Raw genomic sequence first — 27,239 nt, 5'->3', positions numbered from 1 at the left:
ACTGGAGAATTCTACCAAACATTTAAAGAATTAACATCAATTTTACACAACTTATTCCAGAAAACAGAAGAGTAGGAAACACTTACAAACTCACTGTATTAGGCCAGTATACCAAACCAAGATAGTTTAAATAAAAAAGAAAGACAATAAAAACGAAAAAAAAAGAAAAAATAAAACTATAGACCAATGGTTCTCATCAACTTAGAAGAAAAATCTTCAATAAATATCAGTAAATCAATTCCAAACAACATACAGCAATATTTATACACCACAACCAAGTAGGACTTATTGCTATGTAAGGCTGGCTCAACATTCAAAATCAATGTAGGGATTTCCCTGGTGGCACAGTGGTTAATCCACCTGCCAATGCAAGGCACACGGTTTCTATCCCTGATCCGGGAAGATCCCACATGCTGCGGAGCAACTAAGCCTGTGTGCCACAACTACTGAGCCCATGTGCCACAACTATTGAAGCCCACACGCCCAGAGCGTGTTGTGCCACAACAAGAGAATCCACCGCAATAAGAAGCCCACGCACCGCAACAAAGAGTAGCCCCCGCTCACCGCAACTAGAGAAAGCCCGCGTGCAGCAACAAAGACTCGAGGCAGCCAAAAAAAAATTAATTAATTAATTTTTTTAAAAAAACAAAATCAATGTAATCTACTGCATCAACAGACTAAAGAAGAAAAATCACATGAACACATTACCAGATACAGAAAAAAATCATTTGACAAAATCCAACAACCATTCACAGTAAAAACAAAACTCAACAATTTAGGAATAGAGGGTAATTATCTTAATTTGATAAACAGCATCTTCAAAAACCTACACTAATGTCAGACTTAATGGTAAAATTTGTATCTTTCTCCCCAAAATCAGGAATAAGGGAAGAAGGTTCATTCTCACCAGTCTTTTTTCAACATAATACTAGAAGTTTCAGCCAGTGCAGTAAGAAAAAGAAATAAATGGCATGCAGACTGGAAAGGAAGGAATAAAACATAAACATTCTCTTTTGACAGATGACATGATTGTCTCCATAGAAAATCTCAAGAAATCGACAAAAAAAACCTTCTAAAATTATCAAGGTTGAATGATACAAGGTCAACACACAAAAATCAATTGCATTTTTAAACACTAACAATAAACATATGAAATACAAAATTTTAAAACAATACAATTTACAGTCACTCTGAAGAAAATGATATCTCTAGGTACAGAGTTAACAAAACATGTATAGGATCTGTTTGCAGAAAATTACAAAATGCTTATGAAAGAAATCAAAGAAGATCTAAATAAATGGAGAGACATACTATATTCATGAATTGGAAGATTCAACATAAAGCTATCAGTTCTCCACCAAAGTGATCTATATGTTTAATACAATTCATATCAAAACTCTAGTAAGGTTTTTTTGGTAGACAGAGACAAGCTTATTCTAATATGTATATAAAAGAACACAGGTACTAGAATAGTTAAAATAATCTTGACAAAGAACAAAGTGAAATGAATCACTTTACCTGATATTAAGGCTACAAGTATATAGCTGTATATAGCTACAAGTTATCAAGACAGTGTGGTATTGGCAGAAGGATATACACACAGATCAATTAAACAAAATAGAAAAACCACAAATAGACCCACACAAATAACAAATATGCTCAACTGATTTTTCACATAGGTACAAAAGCAATTCAATGGAGGAAGAACAGACTTTATAAAATGTGGTGCTGGGGCAATTGGATATTCATAGGTGCACACACACACACACACACACACACACACACACACACACAAAAGAAACTCCACCTAAATGTCACACCTTATACAAAACAACTCAAGAATCACGCAGTTAAATGTAAATACTAATAGTGTGATCCTTAAAAAAAAAAAATGTCAAGCAATCAGGCATTGAGGTGCTCAATTAGGACAATGTGCCAAACCAAAAGTAAAAATCAAACTTTTATTCACTTAATGTGACAGTGTAATCAAGAGGTGCTGGCTCCCTAGTGTTATATATTTCCCCCCCCAAAATGGCCCAAGGTGAGGGTCAGGTGGATCCAGCACAGCCTGAGAACATTGTGTCACTGCTCAGGAGCCCTCAACAAAAGGTTCCTGCCTCTTTATGGATTCATGGGCTGGGGAAAGAGAGAGGGGAAAGGCTAGGAGCGGAAAGGTACTGAGGCAAAGTGGAGAAATGTAACTCAGCCAAGGACCTCAATAAAGAGGTCTCAGCAGAGGTGCTTGGGAAGTGTCTCAGCCAAGCTTCCCAATAAAGAGGTCTCTGACTGGAGGTGACTGGGCTAGGAATGCAGATATGCACACAAGCATGGCTTACCAGTGGGGGCCTTGACAGCAACTCCTTCAAGAAAACTACAGTGCACTGGCTGTGTGCCAGCTGGTGTGGGGTAGGCAACTTCCCCGCCCTCATGCAGGCTTCCAGTCACAACCCTGTAACTGTCTATGGTTGGGCCTGAAAGACCACACATAGGATTTTGTCCTGGAGTCAGACTCCTTAGAAAAGAGGAGATAATCTTCAAGATGTAGGGACAGGCAAAGGTTTCTTAGATGACACCAAGAGCATAATCCACAAAAGGGAAAAAATGATAAACTGGGTGTCATCAAAATTAAAATTTTTGTTCTGCAAAAGACTGTAATGAGAATTAAAAGACAAGCAATAAGTTGGGAAAACATATTTGTGAATCATATATCTGACAAAAAACTTATATCTAGAATATTCAAAGAACTCTCAAAACTCAGTAGTAAGAAAAAATCCAATAAAGAACGAGCAAACTAGACTTCCCTGGTGGTCCAGTGGATAGGACTCTGTGCTCCCAATGCAGGGGGCCCAGGTTCAATCCCTGGTCAGGGAACTAGATCCCGCATGCATGCCACAAGTAAGAGTTCACATGCCTCAACTAAGAAGTCCGCATGCTGCAACTAAGAAGTCCGCATGCCACAATGAAGATCCTGCATGCCGCAATTAAGACCTGACACACCAAAATAAATAAATAAATAAATATTTTTTAAAAAAGAATGGGCAAAAGACTTAAACAGACACTTCACAAATGTAGATAAGCAAATGGTAAATAAGGACTTGGAAAGATTTTTAAAATCATTAGCTATCAAAGAAATGTAAATTAAAACCACAATGAGATAATCACTACACATTTATCAGAATGGCTGATAAAGAATAATGACAATACCAGATGCGGGCAAGCATTTGGTGTATCTTTTATATATTGCTGGTGGGAATGTAAAACGGCATAGCTATCCTAGAAAACAGTTTGGCAGTTTCTTATGAAACTAAACATGCAATTATCATTTTACACAGAAACTTCACTCTTGAGTATTTATCTCAGAGAAATGAAAACTTATTTTCACACAAAACCTATACACAAATACTCAAAGGAACTTTATTCATATTAGCCAAAAACTGGAAATAGCCCAGATATCCTTCAACAGGCAGTTGCTAAACTGAGATAGAGACATACTGTGAACACTACACAGCAATAAAAGGGAACTATCGATACATACAATGTGGATGAATCTCCAGGAAATTGTGTTAAATGAAAAAAGCCAATCCCCAAAGGTTACATACTGTATAATTCCATTTATATAGCATTTTTGAAATCACAAAATTTTTGAAATGGAGAACACAAGTGGTAACGGTAATAATGGTAGGAAGAGGTGGGTGTGGTTATAAAAAGTCAACAGGAAGGTTTCTTGTGATGTTGAAACTGATCAGTACTCTGACTGTGGTGGAGGATACCTGAACCTACGCATCTGATAAAACTGCAGAAAACTAAATACACATTCACAAACATGAGTACAAGTGAAACCAGAAAATCTGAATAAAATAGATGGATTGTGTCAATGTCAGTATGTCAGTATCCTGGTTGTGACAGCATACAGTTTTGCAAAATGTTAATATTAGGGGAAACTGGTAACGTGTACACAGATCTCTCTGTATTATTTCTCATACTTACATGTGAATCTACAATTATCTCAATAAAAATTTCCCCCAAAATATCATCCATCTTTGCTGCAAAGCACATATTTGTTCTCAAGGCAAATGTTTGTCATAACCACTCTCAATGTACTTTAAATTTTTTTAAGATTTTTTTTTGATGTGAACCATTTTTAAAGTCTTTATTGAATTTGTTACAATACTGTTTCTGTTTTATGTTTTGGTTCTTTGACCGCAAGGCATGTGGGATCTTAGCTCCCCGACCAGGGATTGAACCCATCCCCCAACCGCACACACTGGAAGGCGAAGTCCTAACCACTGGACCGCCAGGGAAGTCCCTCAATGCACTTTAAATTTTTTTTTTTTAATTTTTATTTATTAATGGCTGCGTTGGGTCTTCGTTTCTGTGCAAGGGCTTTCTCCAGTTGTGGCAAGCGGGGGCCACTCTTCATCGCAGTACGCGGGCCTCTCACTATCGCGGCCTCTCTTGTTGCGGAGCACAGGCTCCAGACGCGCAGGCTCAGTAATTGTGGCTCACGGGCCTAGTTGCTCCGCGACATGTGGGATCTTCCCGGACCAGGGCTCGAACCCGTGTCCCCTGCATTGGCAGGCAGATTCTCAACCACTGCGCCACCGGGGAAGCCCTCAATGCACTTTAGAAACAGGCTACTAGAAATTAAAGGACCTTTATAGATTACCAATAGATTGCGTTCAGTTTTACCAATATCGAATTTCCCTTCTTTGAAGTCAGGCTTGGCCATAAGACTAGCTTTGGGCCAATATAACATGTAAGAAAGTGACATGTGTCATTTCTGGGCAAAGGCTTTAAGAGCTAGTGCATGCTCTGCCATCTTCTCTTTTTCTTCTGCCATGGCCTCACCAATGTTTCAGGTAGTGGCCACTCTGTCAGCCTGAGGATGATGATGACTTGGAAGCAGAGATCCCAGGTGACTCATGATGGTTACCAATAGGAGAAGCAAGGTATAAATTCTGATTGTTTCAAGCCTTGTAATATGGGTGTTCTTTATTACTGCAGCATAACTTAGCCTATCCTGACTGACATATAGCCCAACACCTCTCATATTACAAGTACTGAAACCACGAGCCAACAGCTTAGAGCCCAGTCTACCTAGGAAGTGAGTGATAGAGATAATACTATGACCTAGCTAGCCAGGGTCCCAGAATGGTGCCATTTCCAATACAGAGTTTATCAATGTGCTTCAGGCTATTTGTTCATAAGAATAAAATTAAAATACAAAGTCCTGTACCAAATTGAATAATCAAATTAGTTTGCCAATTGATACCAAAAATGAAAGAACAGATTTTTAAAAGTAGACTGAATGAAATATTCATACTTCGAATTTTATCATATAGTTCTGAATCAGCAGCCCATCATTCAGAGGGGGAAAAAAGCAACTGATTCAGATGAGTCACATTGGAGAAACCCTTGATATTTTGAAAATTAAAATGTCAACAAGCCACATAATAAGAGAAATGGGAGGCACTGGCTCCATCCTTTTGAACATTTCTACAAAATGAATCAAAATCAAATATCAACCCTAGAGGTTTACTGACCTACAAAAAGATGTTTGGGAATTCTGTAAAGAGATGCTTCAGTGGTGGCCATGAAGATTTGGGGAGTTAAAAGGGAATTTGTGAAGGTAAGCAGCATGTTTTTTCCTAACAAAGAGACTGTTTTACTCAGCATGGTTTTTTGTGAACATTCTAAGAACCTGAAAGATTTCCCATGGTATATGTAAAAAATTCAAAATTTGATTTAAAAAAAATAAAAAGAAAACTTAGGAGCCATTCCAGAATCATTTAAGAAAATAGCCCTCCATCCTCATTTGCTACATGTCACACCAAACGAAAGAATATATGCACTTCTCTGACTGCACGACAGAACCTCTTAAAAACTGCCAGTTACCCAGTCATTCAGGCACTAAGGCTTTACTGAAAATATTCTACTATGATAACAGTCCACGAAGAGAAAAAGATGTAGCTGATATTTTCTTCAGGAAAAAAACTTCACCTTGTCCTTGATTAACTATTCTATTAATTTTTTACTTCTTGAAACCATGAGTTTCTTCCCCTCTAATTTTAATTCTGATGATAAACATAATATGGTCATTGTAGAAAATTTGGAAAGTTTAGGCAAGAGAAAATAAATGCAAAAAAATGTTTTCCTACAATCCCACTCCCCAAGCAGAGACTAGTATAATTTTGGCAAATTTCCTTTGTCCTCTGCACATATCAAATAGAGTCAAGGTGACAGTTTATTGATAATTCTGAATCCTTTTTGTGTTCCAGTCATCACTATGTCAATAATATTTTCTAATATTATTTAAAAATCATTATTAAGCTCATTTTAATAGATGTACAAAATCCTATCATAACACGTACTGTTACTTATTTAATCAGTCCTCCAACATAGGACATCCTGGTAATTTCCTCACTTTCATCATCATAAGGTATCTGAGTTAATTCAACTTTATTCCATATTCTTTTTCATTATTATTTTGATCTATACTGAGCTTTGGAAGATTATTTAATATGGCCCTTTCATTTCCAGGCTGCCCTGCTTCTCCATTTAGCTGCTTCTTCTCTAAACTGTCCTAAGAAACTTGAACAATCTTCTCTTCACAGACACACTTCAACCTTGGATTCCAGCAAATGCTTTCTGGTGCTCTCGCTGATCTCTCTCCCGACAGGTAGGTAGGTAGACAGATAGACAGGTAGATAGACAGAGATATCTATAAAGAAAGAATATCTCACATTCATAAAATAAATAAATGCTTAAGTAATTGCCTAAATTTTAAAAATCCCTCTTTATTTTTGTGATTTCTAAAGGCAACTATAGTATGATAAAAATAGAAAAGTATTGGATTGAAATCAGATTCTTAATACAATTCTACTTCTCTCTTACATGTCACTAAATTACTTGAGCCCTATTTCCTCATTTGTAAAATAAGAAATGTACTTAGAAATCTCTAAATTTTCTTCTAACTCTATCGTTCTCTGACTGGAGCAGTTTATAGTTCTGCTCAGTTGAGTGATCTTGTGTACCAATCGGACTTCAAAGGGGAAAGCTGAAGCCTCTCCTCGTATTCCAGATAGGACAGGTCTGCACGAGAATTAGAGCTTTACCGAAGTTGGAAGACTTGGGTGCAGAAGTCAGGAAAGTTGCCACCAACTACCCCAGCCTGAAGTACTAATGTGGATGGTTTTCAAGAGATGAACCAAAAGCTGCTAACAATCTGGTGAGCCTCTGGGAAGCTCCTCACACAAACTCACTCAGTCTGCTCACAGTCAACAGGTGAGTCTCAAGAGTTCACTTTGGGGACTTCACTGGTGGCGCAGTGGTTAAGAATCTGCCTGTCAATGCAGGGGACAAGGGTTTGAGCCCTGGTCTGGAATCCGCCTGTCAATACAGGCGACAAGGGTTCGAGCCCTGGTCCGGGAAGATCCCACATGCCGTAGAGCAACTAAGCCCGTGTGCCACAACTATTGAGCCTGTGCTCTAGAGCCCACATGCCACAACTACTGAGCCCACATGCCACAACTACTGAAGCCCATGCACCTAGAGCCTGTGCTCTGCAACAAGAGAAGCCACCTCAATGAGAAGTCTGCACACCACAACGAAGAGTAGCCCCCGCTCGCTGCAAATAGAGAAAGCCCACGTGCAGCAACGAAGACCCAATGCAGCCAAAAATAAATTAATTAATTAATTAATAAAAAATAGATTAGAAAAAGAGTTCACTTTGAAGCTATTATGTATCTTAGGAACCTCATGTAATCTCCCAGAGACCAGCTCAGTATGCAGGACCAATGTGATAATTCTCAAGCTCACCTAGAAGCAGCTGGAACTTCTGTCTGCCTTCATATCTAACCTCAACTGCCTCTGGCGCTTCTCCTTCTCTTCTACCTCAAACTCTCACTGAGGACCATGTAGTAAGGGGGATAATGAGAAACGTATTTCATGCCTTTGAGAGTCTCTCAACTTCATCTGTAAAATATCTATTAAACAGATAGTTATTTAGTCTCTACTACAGTCATGGTACTAAGCTTGGTACTACTACAACAGGTACCAAGAAACATAACAGGAGTAACCACTGCCCTTAAGAAGCTTACAGCCAATTCGAAGAGAAGATACCTCCAGGAACCAAAATTGGATGCATATTGAGCTAGACACTCAAGATATAGGGGGGCCCACCTTCCTTTTAGTGCTATTCAAAAGCCATGCTTTTAAGATACTAAAAGTTACTTATAGAAAAAGGAATAACAGGTGAAAATCAGGATAAACCCCAGAGCTTACCTGCTGTATATATCCCCTGCTTGAAGAAAGCTCAAAGGAAAATATGTGGAATCCCCAGGAGGGAGCCCATGAGACCTATAAAAGGGGACTCCTCAAGTTGGGTTTTGGTGCCTGGTGCTTTGGACTGGTGCTTCTTTGTAATCCCTGTTTATTGTCCTTGCAACATTCTAAATGATGTAAAGTACATGAGATTTTTTCCCAAAATCATTTTGTGATTCATTTCTGAAGAACTTAAGAAGTAGTTCTTTGGATGCTCAGCAGATGCATGGCAGGGGGACCTGGAAAAGCATGACACCATGTGTTGTGGGCTACATTGTGTTCTCCCAAGATCTTTACATGGAACCCTTAACCCCTAAGAATGAGACTGTATTTGGAGATAAGACCTTTAAAGGCGTAATTAGGTTAAAATGAGGTCATATGGATGGGACTTCTTCAACTTGACTGGTGTCCTTATGAGAGAAAATGTGGACACACACACAGAGGCACCACAGGTATATGCACACAGAGGAAAGATCATGTGAAAACACAGTGAGAAGGCGGCCATCTGCAAGCTGAGAAGAGAGGCCTCAGAAGAAACCAAACCTGACAACGCCTTGATCTTAGAGTTCTAGCCTCCAGAACTGTGAGAAAATCAACTTCTGTTGTTTCAGCCCAGCCTATAGTATTTTGTTATGGCAGCCGCAGCAAACTAATACACTTACGGTAGGCACCACGGGCACTACCACGGGATTTGGAACAGCTGCTATGGACACGGGTCCTACAGCCTAAAAGAAGCCTCCTAACAAGAAGTTTTTGGCCAATGATCAGCATAAATTAATAAAATTCTCTATTAGTTTGAGGCGATGCATAGGTAAGTACAGAGAGGATATAAGCTTCATGAGGGCAAGACCCTTACCTATATTACTGACTGCTGTATCCATAGTGTAAGCATATATTCGATGAATTTTGAAAATTACATAATCTTATAAAACTATCACATACAGATATAGAATGTTCTCACCACCTCAAAATGTTCCCTCATGCTCCTTCACAGTCAATCTCCTTCCCCAATCCCCTATAAAGGAAATTACGCAGAATATAGTCTTTGGGTCTTGGCTTATTTTACTGAGCTTTGAAATTCATCTGTTCCTTTTTATTTGTTAGGAAAGTCAGTCTCACACATGCAGTCTTTCAACCTCTGCTCTGTCACACAAAAATGGGCCTTAGGCCTGGAAAACTTCCTTACCGAGAGATAAGGAGCCCACACAGCCTATGCCAGGCTGACTGCTTTCCCTGTCTCATGCTGAAAGAGTGTTCCTTTGTTCTGCTTAAGCATGTATGTCAGTGGCTCTCAAGCATGGCCACAGGTTTCAGTATTTCAGACTCCACACAGGAGAGGCCAGTGTCCTGCTGCTGCAGTACAAGAGGGGTGCATAGGCCAATTTCCCTGGTCAGCTGCCAGGGGCATCTGCTAGCCATTAGAGATGCACACACACTGGAGCTGATCTTGCTGTCTCTTCTCTATGTGAGTGAAAGCACCGTTCCATCCAGTGTTTGACTGTGCTGTGCTTTCCCTGGCAACTCTGACACCACGTTATAGTGGGGAAAAGTGTTTGGACTTCTATTCCTGGGAGCTGGCACTGTGATGATCTTTGCTGTCCTGGCAGTGATTACTGGTACATGGTGTCCTGCCCCACATTATTGTTGAGTAACATTCCGTTGTATGGATATCATAATTTGCTTATCCATTCACCAATTGATGGACATTTGGAGTGTTCCTACTTATGGCCATTATAGATTATGTTCCTCTTAACATTTGGGTACAAATCATTGTGTGAATATGAGGTTTTTTTGGTTTGTTTTGTTTTTACTCTTGGATAAATATGTAGTAGTACTGCCAGACAGGATGTTAAGTGTATATTTAAATTTATAAGAAACTGCCAAAATGTTTTCTAAAATGGCTGCACCATTTTGCATTCCCACAGCAATGCATGAACGCTACAGTTGTTTCTCATCCTCACGAACTCTTGCTATTATAGACTTTTTAATTTTAGTCATTCCACTAAGTGGGCAGTGGCACTTCACTGTATCTCCCTGATGACTAATGATGCTGAGCCTCTTTTCATGTGCGTATTTACCATTTGTATATGTTCCTTGATTAAACGTCTATTCATACCTTAGCCCATTTTTTTTAAAACTGAGTTATCTTATTACTGGGTTGTAAAAGTTTTTTCTCTATTCTGGATACAATTTCTTTATCAGCTATCAGTTTCAAAAATATTTTCCCTTGGCCTGTGGATTATTTTTCCCTTTATTTGACAGTGTCTTTTCAAAACAAGTTTTGGTGACATCATCAAGAAGGTGCTATCGATTGATCCTGACTTCGGTTCCTCTCACAAGAAGAGCTAGCAATTATGCGTAGACAAAAACACCATTGTGAAAATCCCAGAACCCAGGGGTGAGGCTGAAGCACCCGCCTGGCCCACAGAGACCAAGAAGGACAGCACTAAAAAGGTGAGAAGAGAGGCTACACTCTGACCGCATCACTGCTCCCCGGGCTGGCACAGTGCCAAACTGAGAGGGCCCCCGTCAGCTTATTGTTTCTCCAGGGGAAAATGAGAGACCAAGTTAGACACCCAGCTCCCCCAGCACTGCAGGACACTTCCCAGGAGGGCCATTTGGGTCTCACCTCCCAGGAATTACTGGGGTAATCTGCAGGGTTCAGCCGTGGGGATCAGATAAAGATGGGGAAGGAGGGCGGGACTTGCATCAATCAGATCTTCGTGGACCACATTCCTGCTTGCAGTGGCACCAGAGTAGAAATCTCAGCCAGTGGCTCTGCCCATCTGCAGAGACAATTTGGTGGCCCCGTCTGGTCAGGGAGCTCATCCAACGTGCAAAGGGATTTCAATCTAAAATGGAATGGAGATATGACATGGAGAATCTCACGCATGCGCCCACAGGAAAATGAAACTTAAGAACTGAAAACAGTGGTTTCCCCTAAATGCCTGACTTACGGAAAACTAGAACTTATCTCCTAACCAATGAACATCCACCGAGAATCTCTCCCCATCGTCACTCAAGCCAATGAATTTGCTGCTTGAACCCTAAATGGACTCCCCCGACTCTTCGCACCCCTTCCGCATTAACACAGGCTGCCCCAAACCTTCAACAGACTCACCTGTAGCTTGCTACAGTATGTTTCCCGAACTGCAATTCCTCTGCTATTCCCGAATAAATTCAATTTCTGGTAATATGAGCTTGCCTCAGCTTACCTCTTTCTTTAGGTTAACAGGCAGTTCTACCTGATTTGGTGCCCAGTCAACAGACTGTACAAGGAGTGGAGCCCATTCTACTATGTCGCAAGGGCAGGAAAGCAAATTGGCAGCCCTGCCCAACTGTTGAGCATAGGCTCCAGTCCCATCCATCCAGCAAGCATGGCCGAGAACACCGGCAACCAGAGAGCCCATCCTACAGCCCCACTCTGGCAAAGAGCGAAGCCAGCAGCCCTCCCCCAACAAGTATAGCCTCTGGTCTTCCATAACCAGGGAGCCTGACCAGTACCCTGAGCAGACTTGGAGCCCAGCCTACAGCCCTGCCCAACCACGGCCACCACCCAGGAATCCGCGTGAACGCACAGCCTAGCCAGCAGGCCCAACTGACTCCACGGCCCGGCCAGGGGCACCCTCCACACACACACCTCAGAGCACCTCACCCACATAGAGACCCTGATAGCAAACCACGGGCTCTACCAGCTGACGTGTCCAGTACCCCAAACTGAGCTGACTGGTGAAGCTCTTTCCCTGCCAAAGTGAACCTGTAAAGTCTAGAAGAGGAGACGGAAACACGCAGATACCAACGCAAGGAATCCAGGATCATGAAGAATCAGGTAAACGTGATAAAACCAAAGGAAACTAATATAAAGTTCCAATAACTGAACCTAAAGAAATGGAGAGTATGAACTCACAAAGAATTCAGAATAATCCTCTTACAGAAGTTTAGTGAAGTACAAGAATATATCCTAAAGGAAATTAGGAAAACAATGCACGAACAAAATGAGATGGCCCTTGAGGGCATTATGCTAAGTGAAACAAGTCAGACAAAGACAAATACTGTGTCTCACTTATATGTGCAATCTAAAAAAAAAACTGAAGTCATAGAAACAGAGAACAGATAGGACAGATTGGTGATTGCGGGGGCAGGAGGAGGGGCAGTGAAAAAGCACAAATTTCCAGTTATAAGATCTATAAATTCTAAGGATGTAATGTACAGCACGGTGACTACAGTTAACAATGCTGTATTATATATTTGAAAGTTGCTAAGAGAATAGATCTTTTCTCATCACAAGAAAAAAATGTAACTATGTGAGGTGATGAATGTTAACTAAACATATTGTACTAATCATTCCATAATATATACATGCATCAAATCATTATATTGTACACCTTAAATGTATACAATGTTATATGTCAATTATATCTCAATAAAATTGTGAAAAAAGATGAATAAGTTCTGGGGATGTAATGCACAGCATGGTAATTATAGTTAACAATACTGTATATTTAGAAGTTGCTAAAAGAGTAGTTTTTTTTTGTTTTAAAAATTTTTCTTCTTTTTCCTTTTTTTTATTGGAAGTATAGTTGATTTACAATATAGTGTTAGTTTCAGGTATACAGCATAGTGATTCAGTACTTTTGCAGATTATATTCCATTATAGGTTATTATAAGATAATGGGTATAATTCCCTTTGTTCTACAGTAAATCCTTGTTGCTTAAAAGAGTAAATCTTAAAAGTTCTCAACACACACACAGGATCATAACTATGTGAGGTGACGGATCTGTTAACTTTTACTGTAGTAACCATTCTGTAATATATACATACACCAAATTGCACATGTTAAACTTACCCAATGTTTTATGTCAATTATATCTCAATAAAGCTGGAAAAAATAAACTTTTTAAATGAAAAGCAATTTTTTCATTTTGATGAAGGCCATGTTATCTTTTTTTTTTTCTTTCATGGTTTGTGTTTTTTGTGCCCTGAGAAATCACTGTCTAGACCATGATCACAAATATTTTCTCCAATAGTTTCTTCTAAACTTTTTATAGTTCTAACTTTAATATTTATGTCTATGATCTACTCCAATGAATTTTTATATATCATGTGAAATGTATTCCACATACATTAACTGTTTATCTTATCAAAATACCTATATTAATTTTTATCTAGTTTCAATAATAGCATTGTAATTTTGATTTTTTTAAAAGTTATTTCCCTGTCTTTTAGAAATACATACTGAAAGTCTTACTGATGAAATGCTATTATTACCGGGGAGTGTGAAGGAGTAGGCAGAAATATAATAGCTGAAGCAATGTTGACCACAGTTGATGTTTTTTGGGGCTGAGTGACGGCTACATAAGAGTTTGTTGTACTAGCCTCTCACTTTTGTATGTTTGAAATTTTCTACAGTAAAACTTAAAAAAAAAATTTGCAACACGAGGAAACTAAGCTGGAGAAAGACAGTTGAGGATACTTATGTTTTTAGATTTATTCTTGGTTAAGTCACACTTCAATTGAGTTATCTGATTAGAAGGAAGAAAAAATAATATAAACACACCAAACACATTATGATTATGGTTGACAATCTTAAAATAAAATCCCAGATGTATTATTTACTGTAACTCTACACAATTACACTCTACGCCATTTGGTTAGAATGGGATTTGCACTTAAAGTTGTGAAGATCAAATAAAAATGAGCAAGATATCTGGCACATTAAGGTTAGTCTGATATCTTCAGTTTCATTACCTATCCCAATGCCTACCAAATACTGGGCATGTGCTTCACATTTTAAAATTAATTTGAATAGGATTTAATCTCATACTGCTCTGATGGCCTATATTAGAGGAGTCTAACGTAGAGCAAAACGGCATACTCTTCAAGAATCAAAACTCTTAACTTGTTTTTGTAAGGTTTTGCCTTACAAAAATCCTGGCACACTGAGTACTTGCATTTGAGATCTCAACTGTACAATTTAAGCAGCAGCATCAAATGAAAGTATTAAAAAAAGAAAAATGACCCCTGCTTTCTTTCCATTCTGCAATAGCAGTTCTATTTAAACTGAAAGAGGCAACAGTTCCAAGGATTAATTTGGTAATCAATAGAAGTATAATTTCCTTTTCTTATAAGGAAGTTCCAAGACACATGCATAGTTACCTATCAGGCTCTCTTACTCTTTTTAAGGTCTCTTATTTGTCTGACATAGCAGCAGGAGAAAGACACTAATTTTCGAATCTGGCAGACCTAGGTCAAATTCTGAGTTACTCCCTTCCTGGTAATCTTTGAAAGTCAGTAAATCTCTTCTTTGCCAATTTCATCTGTCAACTAGGGTTTAAGAACAAATATTTACTGGTTGCCTACCATGTGCCAAGAAATCATGTAAGTGAACAAAAGAGAAATTCCCAGTCCATGTGCAGTTTACATTCTAGTAGGTAAATAACTTACCTAGTCATATACTTACTAATTGGCTGAACCATAATTCAAAGACAGTAGTCTCAGTGTAGAGTATATACTCCAAACCACTAAGTTATATCACCATTTTATTGTGAGATTAAATGACATAAGCTGTGACTAGATGGAAACTCAATCATAGCAACTAAAATTACTCATTTTCTTTTTTTCAATCACCTTTACTAAGATATAATTTACATACAACAAAATGCATTCACTTATTAATTTTTATGGCCTCAAAGTTATTCATAATATTACCTAGTTATTCCTTTAATGTTTACAGTATCTGGTAATTGGTAACTTGTGTCTTCTCTTTCCTGATGAGTCTAGCTAGATGTCTGTCAATTTTGCTATTTTTTTAAACTAGCTTTTGGTACCAGTGATTTTTTTCTATTGTGTTCCCATTTAATATTTTATTGTTTTCTATTTTTATCTTTATTGTTTCTATCCCTCTACTTACTTGGATTTAACATGTTGTTCCTTTTCTAACTTCTTAAATTGGAAACCTAGATTATTGATTTAGACCTTGTTTTTTTTCAAACATAATCAAGTAAAGCTAAAAATTTCCCTCTGAACACTACTATAGCTACATTTCACAAATTTCAATGTTGTGTTCTCATTTTCATTCCATTCATGTTACATTCTCATTTCCCTTGTAATTTATTTTCTGAGGTTTTCTCTCTCTCTCTTTTCCATCATTCTTCTAGACTTACTGAGTATATTTTAGTTTTCCATCTTGTTTCCACTACTGTGTTATTGGCTATACATGTTTGTAGTTGTTTTAGTGGTCATGCTAGGGTTTATACATCTTTAATTTATCACAATCTTCCTTCAAATAATATTATACCGTTTTACTTAAAAGAACTTTCAACAATATACTTCCATATCACCCTGCCATCCTTGTTTTCATATATTTTACTTTTACATATTTCATAAACATGACAATAATATTTATATTTTTTGTCTTTAAAAGTCAATTATCTTTTAAAGAGATTTCAATTAGAAAAAACAATTTTGATCTCTACCCTCTTATTTACTACTTCTGGCACCCTTCACTCCTTTTATCTACATACAAATTTTCATCTGTGACATTTTTCTTCAATGTTTTTTATATTTTATAGTGCAGGTCTGTGGCAACAAATTTTCTCAGCTTTAGTTTGTCTGGAAAAAAAAAATGTTTTTCCCTATTTTGGAAGAATAGTTTCACTAGGTATAGAACTTAAGGTGGAATTTTTCTTTTAGCACTGTAGAGAAATCATTCCATTGTCTTCTACATTACTTGTGTGTGTGTGTGTGTGTGTAGAAGACCAGTTTTTCTTATCTTTGTTCCCCCATACAGAATATATCTCCTCACACACACACCCCAACTGCTCCTAAGAAATTTCTTTTAATCATTTAATTTTAGCAATTTGATTATGATGTGCCTCTGTGTGGTTTTCTTTGTGTCTAACCTGCTTGGGTTGGGGTTCCTTGAACTTCTTGGGACTGTTCAAATATGAACATTTTTCAGCTACTATTTCTTCAAGTATTTTCTTGCCCTCTATCCCTTTTTCTGGGACTCCAAATGAATTAATATTTTCTACAGGTTACTGAGGCTCTGTTGATTTTTTTTTTCTGTTGATTTTTTTTCAGCTTTTCTTTTTGACTTTCAGTTTGGGTAGACCCTACTCATATATCTTAAAGTTCACTGATTTTTTTTTTATTTTGCAGTATCTAATCTGCTATTAATCTCATCCAATAAGTATATTAAACATTGTATTATTCTGCTCCAAAAGCTCCATTTGGTTCTTCTTCATAGTTGAATCATTATTGTCATGGTTTCCATTATATCTTTAAGCATATTCATAACAGCTGTTTTAAGGTTCTTTACTGCTTTAGTATCTTTTATTGGATTTTGGCCATTGTTAATTTTACATTCTTGATTGCTAGATTTTGTTTCAGCTTTTTTTTTTTTTTTTTTTTTTTTTTTTTTTTTTTTTTTTTTTTTTTTAAAAATTATTTATTTATTTATTTATTTATTTTTGGTTGTGTTGGGTCTTCGTTTCTGTGCGAGGGCTTTCTCTAGTTGCGGCGAGCGGGGGCCACTCTTCATCGCGGTGCGCGGGCCTCTCACTGTCGCGGCCTCTCTTGTTGCGGAGCACAGGCTCCAGACGCGCAGGCTCAGTAATTGTGGCTCACGGGCCCAGTTGCTCCGCGGCATGTGGGATCTTCCCAGACCAGGGCTCGAACCCGTGTCCCCTGCATTGGCAGGCGGATTCTCAACCACTGCGCCACCAGGGAAGCCCTGTTTCAGCTTTTAAATAGCATTGGACATTTTTCTGCCAGGTGGTTAATCTGCTTGCCAATAAGGTTGATCTTTTCAAAACTTCTTTTTCAGCTTTGTTATGAAAAGTCTAGAGTAGCCTTTACATTATGGCTAGTTTTGCCACACTTCTAATGTATGACCTTTCTGGAGTCTCTATGGAAATGTCATAGGTGTTAAATGAGCACCCTCCAATCTAGCGGTCAGAATTTTAACATCTCCCAGCCCTTTGTGAGCTATGGGAATTTTCAGCTAACAACTCCCCAATCTTTCCCCAGTCTCATTGGTTTCTACCCTATAAATTTCTGGATTTGTATTCAGCATCACACCCAAGGGACTCATAAGCAGATTTCTGGAGCTTTTTCTCTGCACAGCTCTCTCCTCTCCTGTACTCTGTCCTGCAAATTCCAGCTGCCTCATCTCTTCTCCACACTGTGATCTCTGTCTCCTGAAATCAGAAGAATCATTTTGCTCATCCTGGGATCCCCACCCCTGTTCCTCTGGCAGAAAACCAAAGTGATTTTAGGATTCACCTTATTTGTTTCCTTTCTCAGGGATCAGAGTTCAGGAATGCCTCTTATCCACTGTTTAAAAAACAAATGTTGTTCCATAAATTTTGTCCAGTTCTCTAGGTGCTTAAAGTTGGAGAGCTAGGCTGGTCCCAATTACTCCATCAAGTCCAGAAGTCAAAATCCATCTCATTTTCTTTTTATATTACAAAACATACAGTTTCCAGCCATCAACAGCCTCAAGAAAAACTTCTTAGGAAAGGTACATAAGAATTGTATCTCTAGCACATGAATATCAGGAACTGATGCTACAGAATCATGAAACAATTAATCTTTCAGAGAAAGTTCAGGAGAAGAACAGCTATTTTGGAGTTCTTTGCTGCCAGCAGGGAATCATAAACAATTGATTTTTTTTTTTAAGCCTGTAACTATTTTTGGCTTAGGTCACTGAATCCAGGCTTTTTTTTTGTCAGTATTTTTTCTCCAGTTAGTAGAGCAAGTATAGTCCACAGTTTGGCAGTTGGGATAAGCTACTGACAGGCACTGTCATTTGGTTTGCAACTTTGGTGATGACACAGGGAAAAGTCCCTCATCTAGGGTAAGCAGATGGGATACTCAAAGACAGAAAAACAGAGAAGACATAATGAACTGAAGATGAATTTATTCCCTCATTGTTTTTGTCTTAGTGAAGAAATGCCATGGGAGGTGTTGGCAGAAGTCTGACAAGAGCTGAGGATAATCATTTCCCTTCTCTTGGCATAGGGTAGAGCAATTAGCTGCTCTTGGAAAACGGTAGTAAAGTTTCAGGGAAAAGCAACAAAAATGATTAGGCAATGGAAAAAAAAAAAAGAATCTGTGGGAGAAAGGGCTTAAAACTGACATTGTTTATACCGTGAAGAACACTAAGGTACCTTCACATATATTAGTTTCCATTTATGAAGCACATTAAAAACCCTTTCACAAAACACTGCCAGATTATCTGATTTTATCTTCGTAATAACCTGTGAGCATAAGGTATTATTTCTATTTTATAGAGACACAGACTAAGAAGCAGAGTTTAAGGGATTTGACTCAAACCGCAGAGCCAGCTGGTGGCAGAGACCAAAAAAACAAAAAACGAACCTGTTCCAATCCATTCAACAAGGGCATTTTGGCTATCATTCTTTATCTCCATAAAGGATGCCACCAAGGAAACTAGCTGTAATAAGTGAAATCAAAAGCACAGCAACATCAAAAGACTACAGAAAGAGTTGCCTGGCATTTTCTGGACTTCTGGGTAAAGACAGAAAACTGAATACACATACCTATTTTCACTACCTATCAAAGATCCATTGAAATAGTAAAGGGATTTTTTTTAAAGGCACAACCCACAAAAACATGGAGAACATGAGATGAAATAAAAACAAATTCTGAGAGAATACAAAACAGAAGGAAATAAATATATGATTTAGCAGACACAAGAAAACTGAATCCTTAGCTGGCAGCAATAAACCCTGGAAATTGGCAGTTATCAGGTATCTTTGGAAATGTGGGTAAAGGGAGGATTTTTAAAAAGAAAAGTATCTACGTCTAGTAGATCTCACAGCCCCAGTCTACTCTGAATAGCCAGGAAACCAGCAAACCTCTGCAGCAGCAAAAGATTGGAGGTCTTTTCTTTAAAGAATGTAAGACAGAGGTACCTCCCTTCTGGACTGATGTCACTGCAAATAGCTCAAGGGTCAGCTACTAAAAATAGCTTACTAAAAATAGAGGACACTGCTGCCCCATTGGGCTCACAGAATGCTGTCAGCCAGCTATCACCCTCCAGGAAGGAGACTTTAGATTCTTCTCTGCAGAATCTCACCAGCGCTAGAGGATATAAACATCAGAGGTCCCCCATTCCAAAGCACTAGGTGGAGCAACCTGCAAGGGAGCTCCCAGTTGACAGTCTGCACTCATGTTTTCACATTTTCAGTGAAAATTAACCTTTTAGTTCCCTCTGAAAACTGAGCAGAAAGCCACAGATCAGCACACATCTAGGGAAAACTTCTTCTAATATGTGTTTTTTCCACTGCCACTAAGCAACTGTCCAGTTCTCAGTGGACACTCACTGGGTATGCTACAATTTAACTCAATTCCAGCACTATCTACCTGGAAAGCATCAGATCCCACCTGTTAAGGACTCAGCCCTTCCCGTTCAGACTCCAATCACAAGTCCCAGTTGTCACCTGTGCTTCTGACCAAATGGCTATAATCAGAGGTTCCCACAACCCACTCCTTGGGTTCAGTTAGTTTGCTAAAGCCACCCACAGAACTCAGAGAAACATTTGCTTACGTTTACCTGCTTATTATAAAGGGTATTTTAAAGGATACAGATGAACAGGCAGATAAAGAGGTGGTACACAGGGTGAGGTCCAGAAGGCTCCCTAGAGCAGGAACTTCTGTCTCCATGGAACTGGGGTATACCACCCTCCTGGCATGTGGATGCATTCATCAACCCAGAAACTCTCCACATCTTTTTGTTCAAGAGTTTAAAGCTTAATATGCATTTCCTATGCCACCCACTTCCCCTTCCCAGAGGCTGGTGGACGGGGCTGTAAGTTCCAACCCTCTAGTCACTTGGTCTTTCTGGTGACCAGCCCCAACCTTAGGCTGACTAGGGACACCACCCTAAGTCACCTCAGTAAAGCTCAGGTGTAGGGACTTCCCTGGTGGTCCAGTGGTTAAGACTCCAAGTTCCCAGTGCATGGGGCCCGGGTTCAATCCCTGATCAGGGAACTAGATCCCGGATGCTGCAACTAAGAGGCCACGTGCCACAACTACAAGATCCTAAGTGCCACAACTAAGACCTGGCACAGCCAAATAAATAAATAAATTTATAAATATTAAAAAATAATAAAGCTCAGGTGTACTCAAAAGGGGCCCCTCATGAATGACAAATGATACTCCTATCACTCAGGAAATTCCAAGGTTTAAGGAGCTCTCTGCCAGAAACCAGAGGAAAAGACCAAATGTATTTCTTATTATAACATACTTATAAACTAAAAGATGCAGGTGGAGGGAAGAATTGAGAGAGGAAAAATGACAGAGAGACACTATGTAGAGAGAAGAATCACCCCACTCCTCACCAAAAAAAAAGCAAAACAAAAACTATCAGGCAATTTCCAATTTCAGATCACTGGAGACAAAGAGACCATCCCTCAAGCAACAAGAAAGGAAAAATGGGATTCAAAGTGGCTTAATCTCAGTACTGCAAGCTAGATAACAATGGTGAAATCCTTTTAAAATTCTGAAGGAAAATTATTATCAAACTAGAATTCATTACCAAGCCAAACTACCATTTTTTTTATTATCTATTTTATACATATTAGTGTATACATGTCAATCCCAATCTCCCAATTCATCACACCACTAACCCCCCCCCCTCCACCACTTTCCCCACTTGGTGTCCATACATTTGTTCCCTACATCTGTGTCTCTATTTCTGCCCTGCAAACTGGTTCATCTGTACAAGTTTTCCAGATTCCACATGTATGCGTTAATGTACGATATTTGTTTTTCTCTTTCTTACTTCATTCTGTCTCTAGGTCCATCCACGTCTCTACAAATGACCCAATTTTGTTCCTTTTTATGGCTGAGTAATATTCCATTGTATACATGTACCACAACTTCTTTATCCATTTGTCTGTCTATGGGCATTTAGGTTGCTTCCATGACCTGGCTATTGTAAATAGTGCTGCAGTGAACACTGGGGTGCATGTGTCTCTTTGAATTATGGTTTTCTCTGGGTATAAGCCCAGTAGTGGGATTGCTGGGTCATATGGTAATTCTATTTCTAGTTTTTTTAAGGAACCTCCATACTGTTCTCCACAGAGACTGTATCAATTTACACTCCCACCAACAGTGCAAGAGGGTTCCCTTTTCTCCACACCCTCTCCAGCATCTGTTGTTTGTAGATCTTCTGATGATGGCCATTCTAACTGGTGTGAGGTGATACCTCATTGTAGTTCTGATTTGCATTTCTCCAACACCAAGTGATGCTGAACAGCCTTCCATGTGTCCCTCAGCCATCTCTATGTCTTCTTTGGAGAAATGTCCACTCAGGTCTTCCACCCATTTTTTGATTGGGCTGTTTGCCTTCTCAATATTGAGCTGCACAAGCTGTTTATATATTTTGGAGATTAATCCTTCGTCCGTTAATTCATTTGCAAATATTTTCTCCCATTATGAGGGCTGTCTTTTCGTCTTGTTTATAGTTTCCTTTGCTGTGAAAAAGTTTTTAAGTTTCATTAGGTCCCATTTGTTTATTTTTGTTTTTATTTCCATTACTCTAGGAGGTGGGTCAAAAAGATCTTGCTGTGATTTATGTCAGAGTGTTCTTCCTATGTTTTCCTCTAAGAGTTCCATAGTGTCTGGTCTTACATTTAGGTCTTTAATCCATCCTGAGCCTACTTTTGTGTATGGTGCTAGGGAGTGTTCCAATCTCATTCCCTTACATGTAGCTGTCCAGCTTTCCCAGCACCATTTATTGAAGAGACTGTCTTTTCTCCATTGTATATCCTTGCCTCCTTTGTCATAGATTAGTTGACCATAGGTGCATGGGTTTATCTCTGGGCTCTCCATCCCGTTCCATTCATCTATATTTCTGTTTTTGTGCCAGCACCATATTATCTTGACCACTGCAGCCCTGTAGTATAGTCTGAAGTCAGGGAGTCTGATTCCTCCAGCTCCATTTTTTTCCCTCAAGTTTGCTTTGGCTGTTCAGGGTCTTTTGTGTCTCCATACACATTTTTAAATTTTTTGTTCTAGTTCTGTAAAAAATGCCATTGGTAATTTGATAGGGATTATATTGAATCTGTAGATTGCTTTGGGTAGAATAGTCATTTTCACAATATTGATTCTTCCAATCCAAGAACATGGTATATCTCTCCATCTGTTTGTGTCACCTTTGATTTCTTTCATCAGTGTCTTATAGTTTTCTGAGTACAGGTTTTTACCACCTTAGGTAGGTTTATTCCTAGGTATTTTATTCTTTTTGTTGCAATGGTGAATGAGATTGTTTCCTCAATTTCTTTTTCTGATCTTTTGTTGTTAGTGTATAGGAATGCAAGAGATCTCTGTGCATTAATTTTGTATCCTGCAACTTTACCAAATTCATTGATTAGCTCTAGTAGTTCTCTGGTGGCATCTTTAGGATTCTCTATGTATAATATCGTCATCTGCAAACAGTGACAGTTTTATTTCTTCTTTTCCAATTTGTATTCCTTTTGTTTCTTTTTCTTCTCTGATTGCCATGGCTAGGACTTCCAAATCTATGATGAATAATAGTGGCGAGAGTGGACATCCTTGTCCTGTTCCTGATCTTAGAGAAAATGCTTTCAGTTTTTTCACCATTGAGAATGATGTTTGCTGTGGGTTTGTCATATATGGGCTTTATTATGTGGAGGTAGTTTCCCTCTATGCCCAGTTTCTGGAGAGTTTTTATCATAAATCGGTGTTGAATTTTGTCCAAAGCTTTTTCTGCATCTATTGAGATGATTAAATGGTTTTTATTCTTCAATTTGTTAATATGGTGTATCACATTGATTGATTTGCGTATACTGAAGAATCCTTACATCCCTGGGATAAATCCCACTTGATCATGGTGTATGATCCTTTTAATGTGTTGTTGGATTCTGTTTGCTAGTATTTTGTTGAGGATTTTTGCATGTATATTCATTAGTTATATTGGTCTGTAATTTTCTTTTTTTGTAGTATCTTTGTCGGGTTTTGGTATCAGGGTGATGGTGGCCTTGTAGAATGAGATTGGGAGTGTTCCTTCCTCTGCAATTTTTTGGAAGAGTTTGAGAAAGATGGGTGTTAGCTCTTCTCTAAATGTTTGATAGAATTCACCTGTGAAGCCATCTGGTCCTGGACTTTTGTTTGTTGGAAGATTTTTAATCACAGTTTCAATTTCATTACTTGTGATTGGTCTGTCCATATTTTCTATTTCTTCCTGGTTCAGTCTTGGAAGGTTATACCTTTCTAAAAATTTTTCCATTTCTTCCAGGTTGTCCATTTTATTGGCATAAAGTTGCTTGTAGTAGCCTCTTAGGATGCTTTGTTTTTCTGTGGTGTCTGTTGTCACTTCTCCTTTTTCATTTCTAATTTTATTGATTTGAGTCCTCTCCCTCTTTTTCTTGATGAATCTGGCTAAAGGTTTATCAATTTTGCTTATCTTCTCAAAGAACAAGCTTTTAGTTTTATTGAACTTTGCTATTGTTTAATTTGTTTCTATTTCATTTATTTCTGCTCCGATCTTTATGATTTCTTTCCTTCTACTAACTCTGGGTTTTGTTTCTTCTTCTTTCTCTAGTTCCTTTAGGTGTAAGGTTAGATTGTTTATTTGAGATTTTTCTTGTTTCTTGAGGTAGGATTGTATTGCCATAAACTTCCCTCTTAGAAATGCTTTTGCTGCATACCATAGGTTTTGGAACATCATGTTTTAATTGTCATTTTTCTCTAGGCATTTTTTGATTTCCTTTCTGATTTCTTCAGTGAACTCTTGGTTATTTAGTAACGTATTGTTTAGCCTCCATGTGTTTGTGTTTTTCTCCCTGTAATTGATTTCTAATCTCATAGCATTGTGGTCAGAAAAGATGCTTGACATGATTTCAACTTTCTTAAATTTACCGAGGCTTGATTTGTGACCCAAGATGTGATCTATCCTGGATAATGTTCCATGTGCACTTGAGAAGAAAGTGTAATCTGCTGTTTTTGGATGGAATGTCCTATAAATATCAATTAAATCTATCTGGTCTTTTGTGTCATTTAAAGTTTGTGTTTCCTTATTAATTTTCTGTCTGGATGATCTGTCCATTGGTGTAAGTGAGGTGTTAAAGTCCCCCACTATTACTGTGTTACTGTCGATTTCCTCTTTTATAGCTGTTAGCATTTGACTTATGTTTTGGGGTGCTCCTATGTTGGGTGCATATATATTTATAATTGTTACATCTTCTTCTTGGATTGATCCCTACATCATTATGTAGTGTCCTTCCTTGTCTCTTGTAACATTCTTTATTTTAAAGTCTATTTTATCTGATATGAGTATTGCTACTCCAGCTTTCTTTTGATTTCCATTTGCATGGAATATCTTTTTCTATCCCCTCACTTTCAGTCTGTGTGTGTCCCTAGGTCTGAAGTGGGCCTCTTGTAGACAGCATATATATGGGTCTTGTTTTTGTGTCCATTCATCGAGACTGTGTCTCTTGGTTGAAGCATTTAATCCATTCACATTTAAGGTAATTATTGATATGTATGTTCCTATTTCCATTTTCTTAATTGTTATGGGTTTGTTTTTATAGGTCCTTTTCTTCTCTTGTTTTACTCACTTAGAGAAGTTCCTTTAGCATTTGTTGTAGAGCTGGTTTGGTGGTGCTGAATTCTCTTAGCTTTTGCTTGTCTGTAAAGCTTTTGATTTCTCCATCGACTCTGAATGAGATCCTTGCCGGGTACAGTAATCTTGGTTGTAGGTTCTTCCCTTCATCACTTTAAATATATCATGCCACTCCCTTCTGGCTTGTAGAGTTTCTGCTGAGAAACCAGCTGTTAACCTTATGGGAGTTCCCTTAGTCATTTATCGTTTTTCCCTTGTTGCTTTTAATAATTTTTCTTTGTCTTTAATTTTTGTCAATTTGATTACTACATGTCTTGGTGTGTTTCTCCTTGGTTTATCCTGCCTGGAACTCTCTGCACTTCCTGGACTTGGGTGGTTATTTCCTTTCCCATGTTAGGGAAGTTTTTCCCTAAACTTTTTGTATTTTAGGGAAACCTAAAACTTTGCCTAAAATTTTTCCTTAAATGATTATAATCTCTTCAAATATTTTCTCGAGTCCTTTCTCTCTCTCTTCTCCTTGTGGGATCCTTATAATGCGAATGTTGTTGCGTTTAATGTTGTCCCAGAGGTCTCTTAGGCTGTCTTCATTTCTTTTCATTCTTCTTTCTTTATTCTGTTCCATGGCGGTGAATTCCACCATTCTGTCTTCCAGGTCACTTATCCGTTCTTCTGCCTCAGTTATTCTGCTATTGATTCCTTCTAATGTATTTTTCATTTCAGTTATTGTATTGTTCATCTCTGTTTGTTCTTTAATTCTTCTAGGTGTTTGTTCTTTAATTCTTTTAGGTCTTTGTTAAACATTTCTTGCATCTTCTCAATCTTTGCCTCCATTGTTTTTCAAAGGTCCTGGATCATCTTCATTATCATTATTCTGAATTCTTTTTCTGGAAGTTTGGCTATCTCCACTTCATTTAGTTGTTTTTCTGGGGTTTTATCTTGTTCCTTCATCTGGTACCTAGTCCTCTGCCTTTTCATTTTGTCTATCTTTCTGTGAATGATGTTTTTGTTATACAGGCTGTAGGACTGTAGTTCTTCTTGCTTCTGCTGTCTGCCCTCTGGCAGACCCAAACTACCATTTATAAATGAAGGAAAAAATAAATATATTTTCAAACATGAAAAATTTCCAAAAAATTATCTTCTATGAGAATTGAAAGGAAAGACAAGAAAAATCAGAAACAAGCTATACAACTCAAATAAGAAGTAAAGAGCATCTCAGGATGATCGTGAAAGAAAGCCCCAGGTGATCCAAGGTACACCAGGCAGAGAAGGAGTCAACAGATAGGTACAGATAAGAACAGTACAGGAGAGACTTCTTCTGGAAGACAAAATAGAAACCTGAATGTGAATGAATACATTCAAGGGCATTCTAGACAGTTGCCAAGGAGTCAGAGGTTGGATTAGTAACAGGCACGTTGAAAATTAAGCAAATAAACAAAAGATGAAAATATTAAAATCATGTAGTAAAGGAAAAGTAATCATATTTTTATGCATGGCTCAGCTGTGATTAGGGAATATGATCTTAATTTAGGAATAGTGAATATATTAAACCAAAATTCGATCATCACTGTATTGAGGAAGTACAGGAGATAAAGTTGCATGTGTATAGTGAGGCAGAGAGAGGAAAGAATTATAACCTAATCTTTCATAGACAGAAACCAATAGCTTGGAAAAATGAAAACATATCAATGAAATTATGTAATTTAGAGACACTTACAGGCCCTGGAGTAAACAGTAGGTTGTGTGTCTCCAGCTCTGCTGGGAAATATGGAGCCTACCCACTCCACATGATGTCAAAAAGGCAACACAGCACGGTTGTTGAAAAGCATTTGAGAGGTAAGCAAACCTGGATTCTAGTCTTGGCTCCACCATCTATTAGCTGTGATACCATGGACAAGTTCCTTAACCACTTCAAGGTACAGTTTCCTCATTTATGACATGGAAATAATGATAATAATTATATCTAAAACATTACTAGACACTTGGTTGGCATTCAAAATGTATTTGTTGAATGAATGCTAATAAAGAGATAGTATATGTAATATTTTAGCCTGATATATAATAAACTCTCAGTAAAAATTAGTTTTGTGTTTAGAGCTAGTCTGTTTATTAGCATGTTCTAAATCTAAGCCCTCTCCCTTCTCATCAAGTTAATGGGGGAGAATTGGTTATTATACTGAATTTATTCTTAGAAACTCTGGAGGCATGTTTAACTCCTCTCTTTCTTGGCCAATCTCTCACAACAATTACTCTATTCTATTAACTCTACTTTTATACTATCTCCCACAATATCGCCTTCCTCTT

At 38.2% G+C, this 27,239-nt stretch overlaps 1 long non-coding RNA gene and 1 other non-coding gene across 2 annotated transcripts in view; one reads left to right on the top strand and one right to left on the bottom strand.

Annotated features, from left to right (window-relative positions):
• The first annotated feature begins 2,798 nt into the window (after positions 1 to 2,798).
• Positions 2,799 to 2,871, top strand: TRNAG-CCC (transfer RNA glycine (anticodon CCC)). The gene has a single exon. It is a non-coding gene; the product is annotated as a tRNA-Gly (tRNA).
• An 8,192-nt stretch (positions 2,872 to 11,063) lies between these two features.
• The window catches only part of LOC130708950 (uncharacterized), a 46,888-nt gene continuing 30,712 nt past the window's right edge, over positions 11,064 to 27,239 (bottom strand). The window contains exon 3 of the long non-coding RNA XR_009009336.1: positions 11,064 to 11,174. This is a non-coding gene — a long non-coding RNA (uncharacterized LOC130708950). The remainder of the gene's footprint in view (positions 11,175 to 27,239) is intronic.

The sequence above is a fragment of the Balaenoptera acutorostrata genome, chromosome 9 (assembly GCF_949987535.1).
Source record: "Balaenoptera acutorostrata chromosome 9, mBalAcu1.1, whole genome shotgun sequence".
Classification (NCBI taxonomy): domain Eukaryota; kingdom Metazoa; phylum Chordata; class Mammalia; order Artiodactyla; family Balaenopteridae; genus Balaenoptera; species Balaenoptera acutorostrata.
Note: the sequence above shows the minus strand (reverse complement) of the source record. Positions and strands in the feature narration are given on the sequence as shown.